The sequence below is a fragment of the Armigeres subalbatus genome, chromosome 1 (genome assembly GCF_024139115.2).
Source record: "Armigeres subalbatus isolate Guangzhou_Male chromosome 1, GZ_Asu_2, whole genome shotgun sequence".
NCBI classification, from domain to species: Eukaryota; Metazoa; Arthropoda; class Insecta; order Diptera; family Culicidae; genus Armigeres; species Armigeres subalbatus.
Genome location: NC_085139.1, coordinates 261,602,610 through 261,615,484, shown reverse-complemented (window position 1 = coordinate 261,615,484; position 12,875 = coordinate 261,602,610). Strand labels below are relative to the sequence as shown.

The window sequence follows — 12,875 nt, the reverse complement described above, 5'->3', positions numbered from 1 at the left end:
CATGTTATTGGTCTTGTTTTTGGATATTGAGATATTGTGAACGCAAGGGCTGGTAGTCTGGTTATTCTATTCTCTTAGTAAGGCCGGGTGACACCGACCTGAAACGGCGAATGGGCTAATGGCCAGGCTGTCTTCCGTCCCCTAAAACCGTGGCGGGCCTTGTAGCACGCGGTACAATCCTGTGGCTCAGCTGGTAGCTGAGTGGGAGTAGGCTCAGATGCTCCTTCCTGACTAGCGCTGATCTGGCTCTGAACACGAAAGTGTCAACCCTCGCATGGCCTCCCTGCATGCCGCAAGGTATGTATAGATAACCATGGGATCGCGAAGGCGACTACACCAGCAGGATTCGACAGCAGCCGCAATGGGGACCCAACAAACATGAGTTTCCCACTAAAATTTCAAAAACGACGAAGGAAGGAGGCGAGGCGAATGGCGACAAGGAGAACCCTTTCGCCAGGCGCAGTGGCCTTGATCGGTCACCCCAAAGATCGCCGGGGAGGCGATGGCGGAGCACGTGGTGGGTCGGAAGAGGTGCCGGTGGATGTTAAGATGGACGGCCCCACTCTGACCAAAGTCATTAACTCGGTGATGACTAACCACGGTGAGGATGGAGTCCAGACGATGGAGGTGATTACGGACGTTTCGGACGTAATCATGTCCTTCCTGGACAACCGAGTGAATTATAGTAAGGACTTAAAACAGGCCGTACTAACCCTCTGCGCTCTAGTCGTGGAGGCGAAGTCGGAGTGGAAGTCCTTGCTGGAAGCCAGTAAGGAGGCGGAGCACAAGATCCGTCTTCTTACTGAAGAAAAGGAATTGGCGGTTAGCCAAGCCAAGAAGGCCTCGAAGGAGGCCGAATCGAAGATTCGGCTCCTTGCAGAAGGGAAGCAGCTGGCGGAGAGCCAGACTGCAGAACTTAAACGGCGTATGGCTAACAGCGGAGCAACTCCTAAGCTTAGTAGGGTCACGCAGGAGGCGGACCTGAAAGTAGCTAATAAAGCCTCGGCACGGACCGCAGAAAAGGTCCGAGTGGAGACCGAGAGGAAAATGGTACCTCCACCTAGGAAGATACCAGAGGACCGCCGGGAGGAAGATCTACCATGGACAAAGGTAGTGAATCCTAAAAAGGAGAAAAGAAGCCGCCAGCAGGTCGCAAGGAGTGCGACCATGGAAAGGATCCAGCCACTGCCAAGAAGGGTAGAGCCCGTGAGGAAAAGGGTGCGCCTTCTGGTGGGAGTGGCAAGCGGAAGGATAGAGGTGAAGCGATCATTGTCAAGGCTGACGATAAAAGCTACGCCGAAGTCCTAAAGACTATGAGAGGCACTGAGAAGCTCTCTAGTCTAGGAGGGGAGGTCACCTGCATCCGAAGAACGCGCAAGGGCGAGATGATTCTCGTCTTGAAGCGGGATGCTACTCGGAAGAGTTCCGAGTATAAAAGTTGACGGAAGAGGTCCTGGGTGACAGGGTCCAGGTTAGAGCCCTGTGCACAGTCCTGAACATCCAGTGCAAGTGCCTGGATGAAGTAACCGAGGCCGGAGACCTGGTCGACGCACTGATAGGTCAGTGTAATGTTGGTATTCAGAAATCCGCGGTTTGGTTACGCAAGAGCTACGCGGAAATGCAGGTTGCCTCATTCCAAGTACCTATGGCTGAGGCCAAGAAGGTGCTGGATAAGGTAAAACTGAAAGTGGGTTGGTCGGTGTGCTCGCTGAGCACAAGCCAACCCAATCAGGCCTGCTACAGGTGCCTTGGCCACGGTCATAAGTCCTATGACTGTAAGGGACCTGACCGTAGTAAGCTGTGCCGTAGGTGCGGAGCCGAAAACCACCAGGCTCGCACCTGCCAGGCTGCACCGAGATGCCTGATCTGTCCTACGGGGGCAGACAACAGGCATCTCACCGGTGCGCAGGCCTGTCCGGCCTCTAGAAGGGTCCAGACATGCAAGTAACACAGCTAAACTTGAACCACTGCGAGGCGGCCCAGCTGCTGCTACAACAGTCGGTTATCGAGTGTAAAGCTGATGTTGCCTTGCTGTCCGACCCATACCGCATCCCTGCTGGAAACGGCAGCTGGATTGCGGACAAGTCCGGTATGGTGGGAATCTGGACTTGTGGGCGCTACCCCATCCAGAAGATAATATCTTCGCCTAACGATGAGGGTTTCGTCATAGCAAAGGTAAACGGTGTTTACTTTTGTAGCTGCTACTGTCCTCCTAGATGGAGTATAGAGGCAGTACACTAGGGTAGTTGATACTCTTGCGGCGAAGCTAACTGGCCTTAAACCAGTAGTTGTAGCAGGTGACTTCAATGCGTGGGCAGTGGACTGGGGTTCCCGGTTTACTAACGCTAGAGGTCATATCCTGTTAGAGTCACTAGCGGTATTGAACATAGTTCTGCTGAACGAAGGTCAAGTGCCAACGTTCAGAGGACCGAGCGGTGATTCATGTATCGATGTCACCTTCTGCAGCGCAGGATGGACTGAAGAACCGAGATGGATGGTCCACGAGGGTCATACTTCTAGCGACCATCAGGAAGTACGTTTTATGGTCGAGTATACCCGGAGAACTACGACGAGAAGAGGTGGTGCAACGGATCCCGGATGGCGCACGTCACAGTTCAATCAAGAGCTGTTGGTGGAGGCACTGCGCTGGGAGAGTAGGACTACAGGACTAAGCGGTAACGACCTGACGGAAGTACTTACACGTGCTTGCGACGTGGCGATGCCAAGGAAGACCCAGCCCCAGGAAATCGACAACCAGTGTACTGGTGGTCTGACACGATTGCAGATCTTCGTAGAACCTGTCTTAAAGCTAAAAGAAGGTTGCGACGTGCTAGAACAGACGCTGAGCGACTCGATAGACGAGGGTATTCCGGACAGCGAGCAGAGCCCTGAACTACGAGATTAAATGTAGCAAGCGAGCCTGCTTCGAACAGCTGTGCAGGATGGCGAATGACACCCCGTGGGGCGATGCATACAGGATAGTGATGTCTAGGACCAAGAGCACACCTCCTGAAAGATCCCCAGAGCTGTTAGCCAGTATAGTAGAGGGACTGTTTCCGACACATGAACCATCGGACTGGCCCGCTACACCGTACGAGTCAGTCGACGTGGTACCGCTAGTGACTAACGAAGAGCTTATCGTAGCCGCAAGAAAACTTAAGCTCAATAAGGCGCCAGGCCCGGATGGTATTCCAAACCTGGCCCTTAAACACGCCATTCTTGCCAATCCAGATATGTTCAGGAGCTGCCTCCAGAGATGCATGGACGAAGGAAACTTCCCAGATCGATGGAAACGGCAGAAATTGGTGCTATTACCGAAGCCTGGCAAACAGCCGGGGATCCTTCGGCATACAGACCAATTTGCCTACTCGACACAGCTGGAAAGCTGCTAGAGAGGGTCATTCTGAATAGATTGTCGGCCTATACAGAGTGTGCTGGTGGCTTATCTAGCAACCAGTATGGCTTCCGTAAGGGCCGTTCTACCATCGAAGCAATTCGAGCGGTAACGGATACGGCCAAGATAGCGAGAGGTCTAAACAGAAGAGGTATTAGGTACTGCGCGTTGATTACACTCGATGTAAAAACGCGTTCAACAATGCTAGCTGGGCAGCAATTGCTGACTCCCTGCACCGATTGAGAGTTCCGGATTACCTGTGCAGGATACTGAAAAGCTATTTTCAGAATAGGGTGCTGTTATACAACACTGATGCCGGTCAAAAGTCGATCGTAGTGTCCGCGGGTGTTCCACAGGGATCGATCCTCGGACCGGTTCTGTGGAATATTATGTACGATGGAGTATTACGCCTAAGTCTTCCGGCCGGAGTGAAGATAGAAGGCTTCGCGGATGACGTAATGCTAGAAGTAGCAGGTGACACTCTCGTCGAAGTCGAACTGAAGGCTTCATACGCGATTGGCAGAGTGGAGGAATGGCTCAACTCGAGGCGGTTGTCCCTTGCACATCACAAGACAGAAGTTGTGGTAGTGCATAACCGTCATGGGCTGCAACAGGCGAGGATAAGAGTAGGGACCTGCACAGTTAACTCCGTGAGGTCTCTCAAGCATCTGGGCGTGATGATCGATGATAAGCTCAATTTTACGAGCCACGTCGATTATGCATGTCAGCGGGCTTCATTGGCGATAAAATCTTTATCACGAATGATGTCCAACAGATCGGCGGTGCATAGTCAAGTGCGTAGGCTGATAGCTGGCGTAGCATTGTCTATCATCCGTTATGGCGTGCCGGCATGGGCCGTAGCACTAAAGCCGAGTACAATGTAAAGAAATTGATCAGAGTACACCGGCTGATGTGCTTACGTGTCGCGAGCGCATATCGCACCATATCATATGAGGCGGTGTGCGTTATAGCTGGAATGATGCCGATAGACACACTCCTAGAGGAGGATGTGGAGTGCTACAACGAAAGGGACTCGGTGCAAGTGCGACGTGTCAAGAGAGCAGCTTCGTTGCTCAAATGGCAAAGAGCATGGGACACCGCAGTCAAAGGTCGTTGGACCCACAGACTGATTCCAGATGTGTCCAACTGGGTTGATAGGAAGCACTTCCACCTAACACAGGTGTTGTCTGAACATGGCTGCTTTAAGAAATTCCTACACAGGTTTGGCTTCGCAGATTCTGCGGAGTGTCCTGAATGTGTAGGTGAGGTAGAATCGGCAGAGCATGTGATGTTCGCATGCCCGCGATTCGAGGTAGAACGCAATACCATGCTGCTTATTAGTGGTATGGATACAACCCCGGACAACCTCGTCGAGAGGATGTGCCGGGAAGAAGCTATATGGAATGCGGTGAACACAGCATCTCAACAGATCATGTCGAAACTGCAGCGGTGGTGGCGTCTTGAACAAAACCAACGAGTGCAGTAAGGGCACCTGTGATTCAGGGAACACCCTTGCCCACCCGACAACCAACATGTCGCGGGTGAGCTGCGGGGACCTCAGTATGTAGATATAGAGGTCATTGCGGTTCACGCGCGGTGGTTGTTGTCGAGGTGCTCGTCTCACACGTGAGATTATGATACGGACCGTTAGGTTACTATCATAGCTTGCGATCGACGGGTGGTGAGGTAGCCACCCTTGAAGTCGATGTTGTGTGTATTGACGTCAAGTGCGTTAGCATAGGCGTGAGCGTTCTCAATAGTCCCCCCCTGATGTATTGCTTAATTGCGGGCCGGGGGTACGGACTGGCGAAAGGGTTTTGGTTTTAGTGGGTCGGGTAAGAGTTACATGACATACCCATCCCCACACTACCTGAGTACCTCCTCAGGTGTCTGGTTGCAGATTTCCGTTTACCCTTGCTCAAGAAAAAAAAAAAAAAACATATCACACGACCTTCCTTCTGCCAAGCTCCCGTATGAAGGGGGAGGGAAGAATATCAGTGTAGAAGCTGATATATCTCCACTGGCAAAAGGAAGGTGGTTTGACTTGCTCGGGAGCTTGGCAGAAGGAAGGTCGTGCGATATGTGCCATCACAAATATTGCCCTCCGCTCGCTTTCAAATCGACATTCTTCATGCCTGCCGTATCCTAACGGAACTATCAATTCTATACTTTCGCCTCTAATGCTATCATGAACATGTACGTCCAAGTTTGGAGATGATATTAGCATTTCCATATCATTGTAAATCGTTTAACTTCACGTAGAAGTAACACACACGAAATCATTAATTTATTATATATGTGTTGACAATATTGTGGATTTACTTGACCAATGGATTCGAAGGTCGGTTCACTTGCCTATTTCAAACGTTCTCTTTTGCAGCAAGGTTTGCCAAACCCAATAAATGTTTGGTAGATAACCTTATTTTTTGCTCCTTGTATATCAAAACAGATGTCAAAACATCGGAAAAAGAAAGAAAAGTCCGAGGGAAACAGCAAAAAGCACGTGGCAGACTTGTCAGTTTTGACAGATTTTACTATGAAGACGGGTGTGAAGGTGAAAACGGCGATTTCAACGACCGTTCAAGGAGCGACTAATTCGAACGGTCGGGTCCAATCCAGTTTTCCGCGAGCGGTAATGGCCGCCAGATTGCCTGCGGGTTATCTCTGATTTGACATTTCTGGAGGTCAACTGCACCCACCGCTCCGAGCATTCTGACCAATGTGGCATAAAAGAAGGTGCTGATTAAGTGAATTCAAGCCTTTTTATATACCACATTGATCAAAATGCTCGAACGGTGGGTGCAGTTGACCTCCAAAAAAGTCAAATCAGAGACTAACCCGCAGACAAGCTGGCGGCCATTACCGCTCGCGGAAAACTGGATAGGGAAATCCACGTACAATATAGTCCACTCTTGCCAAAAACGCGAACACGATTATTGTGCTACAACGGATGGCGGTCGAAGTATTTCATCAAAGCAACGCGTGGCGGTGCATTGTTGCCTTCAATTTCACGAGTTGAAGCGAATCTTTGCTTCCGAAACAATCAAAATCAATTGCTAAACGTCATTATCTTTTCGGTTTATTGAAATACTTCAAAGTGCTATCCTCTTCTTCTTCTTATTGGCATTACATCCCCACACAAGGACAGAGCCGCCTCGCAGCTTAGTGTTCATTAAGCACTTCCACAGTTATTAACTGCGAGGTTTCTAAACCAGGTTAGCATTTTTGCATTCGTATATCATGAGGCTAGCACGATGATACTTTTATGCCCAGGGAAGTCGACACAATTTCCAATCCGAAAATTGCCTAGACCGGCACCGGGAATCGAACCCAGCCACCCTCAGTATGGTCTTGCTTTGTACCCGCGCGTCTTACCGCACGGCTAATGAGGGCCCCATAAAGTGCTAACTTCCTGCGATTTTTTTTTTCATTTTTTGTCGTTTTTATTTGTAACTAGCAGACCCGACGAACTTAGTTTCGCCTAAAATTGATTTATTCTCTGATTAATTTTCGAGTTATGAAGAAATTGGTGTTTCATTTGTATGGGAGCCCACCTTTCCAAAGTGGGGAAGGGTCTCGAACCATCTTAAGAACCTTTTCCGGCCCCAAAAACCTCTGCGTACTAATTTTCACGACGATCGGTTCAGTAGTTTCCGAGGCTATAAGGGTCAGACAGACAGACATTCATTTGTATGTATATAGATTAAATAATCTGATAGTAATATACTATATAGTTTTTACGCAGCATCATTTAAACGATTTAAAACATAAGAAAAGTAAATGCTTCTGGTGGCTTGTTTCCCAAAAACCTCAAATGACTAACTTCCTTAAAATCTAAAATTTTCATATTTTCTTTCTTGGTTTGTGATTGTTCTTGTTCTTATTTTTAACATCTTCCTTTTCAAAAACATCGAGCCATCGCATATACTCCGGCCTCTTTCTCCAACAAACAAAATGGATCCTTTATTATTCGGCGGCCTTCACCGAAAAAATACTAAATAATCAAGTTCATTAACAAAACTTCCTTCGGAATATGCTGTGCAGATTTTGCTGGCCCGGACACAACAGACCAACCAAATCAAGAAGTATTCGAAACATTACAAAACAATTTAAATAGTACAAACACAGAAAAGATTAAATATCAACTTTTTCCTAATTTTCAACTAATAGAAAAGCATTTGACTTTTAAGGATCTTAGAGACAGATAGAGAAAGGTGGCAACAGTCAAACACTTGTAAGGGTACCACAATTATACGGGTTCTGGGGACGCCTTCCCATTAGTCCTTCCGGGGTCTTCAAATCTTTGTCCGGGAATCCTACTTAGGTAGCATGTAAAGAAACCGTTGGAAGGGGTCCAAAGCAATCCAATCTGTTTTAGTTGCTCTATTTATTATCGTTGGTAAATTTTTATCTATACGAGTTCTGTCAACAATCAACAACGGGGAAGGGTTGTTTGGCCATTCCGGCCGAAAACCATTTGGCCCAACAGACCATTAGGCCGAAAGTTATTTGGTCGAAAGGGTTATTTGACCGAATAGGTCATTTGAAAAGTGAGAAATTAGGAGTAAGAAGAAAGACGTCTCAATTCTCATTCCTCATTTCTCACTTCTCACTGTAAAAAAATGAGGAGCGTGAAGTGAGACGTCTCACTTCTCACTAGTTATTTCTCACTTCTCACTGTGAACAGTGAGTAGTGCGAAGTCTCACTACTCATTTTTTACAATGAGGAGAGAAAAATGAAGAATGAGAAATGAGGTGTCTCTCTTCTCATTCCTAATTTCTCACTTTTCAAATGACCTATTCGGCCAAATGACCCATTCCGCCAAATACCTTTTCGACCATGACCCTTTCGACGAAAAGATCCTTTCGGCCAAATGACCTTTCCGGCCTAATGATCCTTTAGACCAAATGACTCTTTCGGCCAAACGACCCTTTCGACCAAATGACTTTTTCGGCCAATTGACCCTTTCGACCAAATGACCCTTTCGGCCAAATGACCAACGATCATTCGAACTTTTTCAAATACATATTGCATTTGCCCTTTACGATGCATAGAATTGAATGTGTTCACAGCAGGGATTGAATCCTAAAGAGAAAGAGCATGTCTCTCACTTATCATCTTTGTATACATATACGATATGTAGCATACCGCGAGAAACTTTTTTCGCAAGCTGTCATGATAGAGAACTGATTCGGGATGTTATACCCCATGATAAATTTCTTTTAGAAAGCCCCAAATGCGGGGAGCACTGGCTCTTATGATGCAAAACTTCGCGGAGTGCCAGAGTGTGATCGAGAAGCTGGATGCACCAGGGTGAGCGCGATGAACGATGAACGATGAACGCGTTGAATTCGAGTAACGGGACTGCAAGGGTTTCCTTCTCTCAAAGCGCTCCGGCGTTGAACGGTTCAGTACACGTTCCACGTTCAACATCAAGTAGACTTCCACTTCCGTCTGCCAAAAATCGACCTACCAAATACGTTGGATTTCGTTCCGGGACACGCTCACATCGATGATCCTCTTGGGGCGCTCTTCCGCAGAGGTACGACAACCGCAAATACCGCAAGAAGCAACTCTTCAGGGCGCGTTACGAATTGCCAGCAGCGAAGCAGGAGTGTGCAACACGCATCCACGGTTTGGTCGACTATTATCAATGTCATGTTCGCACCTTTGGCTTAGCTTGATTGACTGTACCCATCGTAGAGAAACAACAAATAATGCACAGCTCACCAATTGAAAAGTTTTCTCGGGACTAGAAAGCTATTCTCGCTGTACATGCTTCGGAGTTTCTTTAATTCAAGACCAATAACGATGCCGACCACGTCCTCACAGTCAATTAGGATAAGGGGAGGAAAATTGGTTCGACACTCATTGCAAGAGACACTCAAGAGACCGAGAAATCTTCCGCATCTCCATGAGCGCACTGGAATGGAATAGTATTAATTGCATTTTATTCGGCAACTCGGCCGTACGAAAACCATTTTTTTGTAAAATATCTTGGCTGTACATATGCACAGCACATGTTTCGAAATGGACAAATTGATATGAAATTTGCGAAAAAGAATCCACGTGTCTTGGAGGGACTCATGCAATGGCGGGCATAGAAAAGCTTTCAATTAATAACTGAGGAAATGCTAATAGAATACTAAGTTGCAAAGTAGGCCAAGTCTCTTTTAGAATATAGAAGAAGAATGAGAAGAAGAAGGTTCATGGCTAATACGTAGCGGTTTTTGGTTCCATGAAACGTGTTTTTGGATCAAGGCGTTTTTTTTAATAATCTATGGAAATTATTGCACTTTCTGCAATTCAACGAATAGAGCTAGTTTTCTAATATGAAAATACTTTTATTAGTACACCATCTTCGACCATGTTGCACAGATTGCTTCCTTCATAGCTGTGCGATGTTAAACCACCCGGAGACAGCCCTGGATTAGAAATGATCGTTGCTGCTTTTATAGCTGACCAGCTGTTTGATGGTCAATGGCAATGGCATGAAATATGAGTTGCAAATAGCAAAAGCCGAGAGTAGATACCTGCGACTGTGAGAACCATCGAGATGGATTGGAGGATTGTACGACAATTCCCCGAAAACCAATTCCCCGAATGCAATTTCCCCGAACGTAACAATTCCCCGAATGCAATTTCCCCGAATGTAACAATTCCCCGAATGTAACATTTCCCCGAATGTAACAAATCCCCGAAAATAAAGTAGTTTTTGCAAACACATCATTGTCATCGACTATTGACGCCCGAACAGAGCAGCGTTCAAAGATTTTTTTTCCAGAGTGTCTCTTTGGAAATGGCAAAAATGACCAAATCTTTCGATAGTATTGTATACCCTTGGTCTTCTTTACTGTTAAATTATATATCTTATTGTTAAATTATAAAGATATTATAATAAAGTGTTTTTCCTATTCATTTTTTCTAAAATATTCGAACATAGGCTGAATTTATTTGGTGGAGCAGAATCGCGAACATAAATTCCTTTTGAAAGCATCATGGTAAAAATTGTGAAATCAAACTCCTGTCCTATGTAAGGTCTATCTCTTCTTAAGAAGTTACTGTAATCGTGGATTTATTTATTTATTTATCAGACTAAGGCCGGGTGGCCTGTGCTGCACATAAAAGTCTCCTCCATTCAGTTCGGCCCAAGGCTGCCCTTCGCCAACCACGTAGTCTGGCGTAGAGAATCCGCAAATCGTCCTCTACCTGATCGATTTATCTTGCTCGCTGTAAACCTAACCTTCTTGTTCCCGTCGGATCGTTGTCGAGAACCATTTTCACCAGATTACTGTCCGACATTCTGGCTACGTGCCCGGCCCACCGCAGTCTTCCGATTTTCGCGGTGTGAACGATGGATGGTTCTCCCAACAGCTGATGCAACTCGTGGTTCATTCGCCTCCTCCACGTACCGTCCGCCATCTGCACCCCACCATAGATGGTACGCAGCACTTTCCTTTCGAAAACTCCAAGTGCGCGTTGGTCCTCCACGAGCATCGTCCAGGTCTCGTGTCCGTAGAGGACTACCGGTCTAATAAGCGTTTTGTAGATAGTCAGTTTGGTACGGCGGCGAACTCTATTCGATCGGAGCGTTTTGCGAAGTCCAAAGTACGTACAATTTCCTGGCATGATGCGTCTCCGAATTTCTCTACTGGTATCGTTATCGGCAGTCACCAGTGAGCCCAAGTACACGAATTCTTCAACCAACATTGACCTCTCTTGAGCCTCTTCCCATCATGTACTTCGTCTTCGACCTGTTGATGACTAGTCCAATCCGTTTAGCTTCGCTTTTCGGTCTGATGTAGGCTTCTTCCATCATCTTAAAGTTACGTGCCATGATATCAATGTCGTCGGCGGAGCCAAATAACTGGACGGACTTCGTGAAAATTGTACCACTCGTGTCAATCCCTGCCCTTCGTATTACTCCCTCCAAAGCGATGTTGAATAGCAGACACGAAAGACCATCACCTTGCCGTAACCCTCTACGGGTTTCGAAGGGACTCGAGAATGCCCCTGAAACTCGAACTACGCACATCACCCGATCCATCGTCGCCTTGATCAACCGTATCAGTTTATCCGGAAATCCGTTTTCGTGCATTAGCTGCCATAGCTGGTCCCGATCGATTGTATCGTATGCGGCTTTGAAGTCGATAAATAGATGATGTGTGGGCACGTTGTATTCGCGGCATTTCTGCAATACCTGATGTATGGCGAACACCTGGTCTGTGGTAGAGCGTTCACCCATAAATCCCGCCTGGTACTGCCCCACGAACTCCCTTGCAATTGGTGTTAATCGGCGGCATAAAATTTGTGAGAGTACCTTGTAGGCGGCGTTCAGCAATGTGTTTTGTATTTTGTATTTTGTATTAAGTATTTTGCATATTAATTTTTGGTATTACTTTTTGGTATTTTACCTCTTATGCAAGACTAGTTCATAACATAGTATGGTATCAATAACAGAATGAGGTATTATTTATGTAATTTCTCCTGCTCGGGTATGCTAGGGATTTCTTGGACGACTAGTAATTTGTGCCTTTAACATTGTTCAAGCAAGGGTTAATACGAGAGAGCTGAGAGATGAAAACTAATGATCCCTGTCTATCACGCGGTATTAGTTTTTAGCCTGCAGATAAAAGATAAGGGCAATTTGAGTATTTTTTTTTTTTTATTCTCACTAGACAGCTGATTATTGTACATAAATTATAGCTGATCTAGGATGCGAAAAGTATATTCGAAGACTGAAGCAAATCCAAAAAGGACGAAAAATAGGAGATGGATACGCTTTCTCGCGAGCAGGTAATCTGCGTGCCGTTGAGGGCTACGAAACCCGTTTAGTGAATGGTTCCTTTTTAATTCTGCTTCCAGCAAAAGTTTTGGTCCAGCAAATTGATGTGATTTCTGGTGGACAAACCTTACTTCCACTCAAAGGTGAAATGGCCAGGAATCAGTTTGCCCACGTTCAGCGGCAAACTAAGAGCTTAGGTGATGTTTCGGGCAGTGTTGGGAAAAACTCTATATCTCAAAAATCATGAACGATTCAAATCAAACGTGAGTAGGAAAGCATCCAACTCAGCACCTAAAAATTCATGGCTGAGTTGAATCATCCATTTGTATCATCGTAGGTTTTCTTTTGTTCTCCTTCGTAAATAAACAATAAATAATTTATTGTTTTTTTGATTATTATCGTTCAACACATATAACAATAGATACTCTTGCGTGTGTAAACAATAGATTGCCCCCAAATTGATTTTAAACGATTTTTGGAGCGAAATATTTTTTTAGGAAATGAGTGATATGAGTGAGTGAGTGACAAAACGTCTTCACTACCAGCAAAAACACCATAGCATAGTTTCAACCCACAGCAACCGAACCAGTCAAGTCAGCACAAGCCATACGTGCATTGTATTACCCACGACACCTACATAAACCATTATTTTGTCAACGGCACTCATTCAAGTTGAAGACCATTTTAGCTAGCCC

At 46.2% G+C, this 12,875-nt stretch overlaps 1 protein-coding gene across 3 annotated transcripts in view; it reads right to left on the bottom strand.

The window, feature by feature from the left end:
* LOC134207130 (frequenin-2) overlaps positions 1-12,875 on the bottom strand; it is a 616,630-nt gene that overhangs the window by 425,875 nt on the left and 177,880 nt on the right. The gene's annotated exons all lie outside the window — the stretch shown is intronic.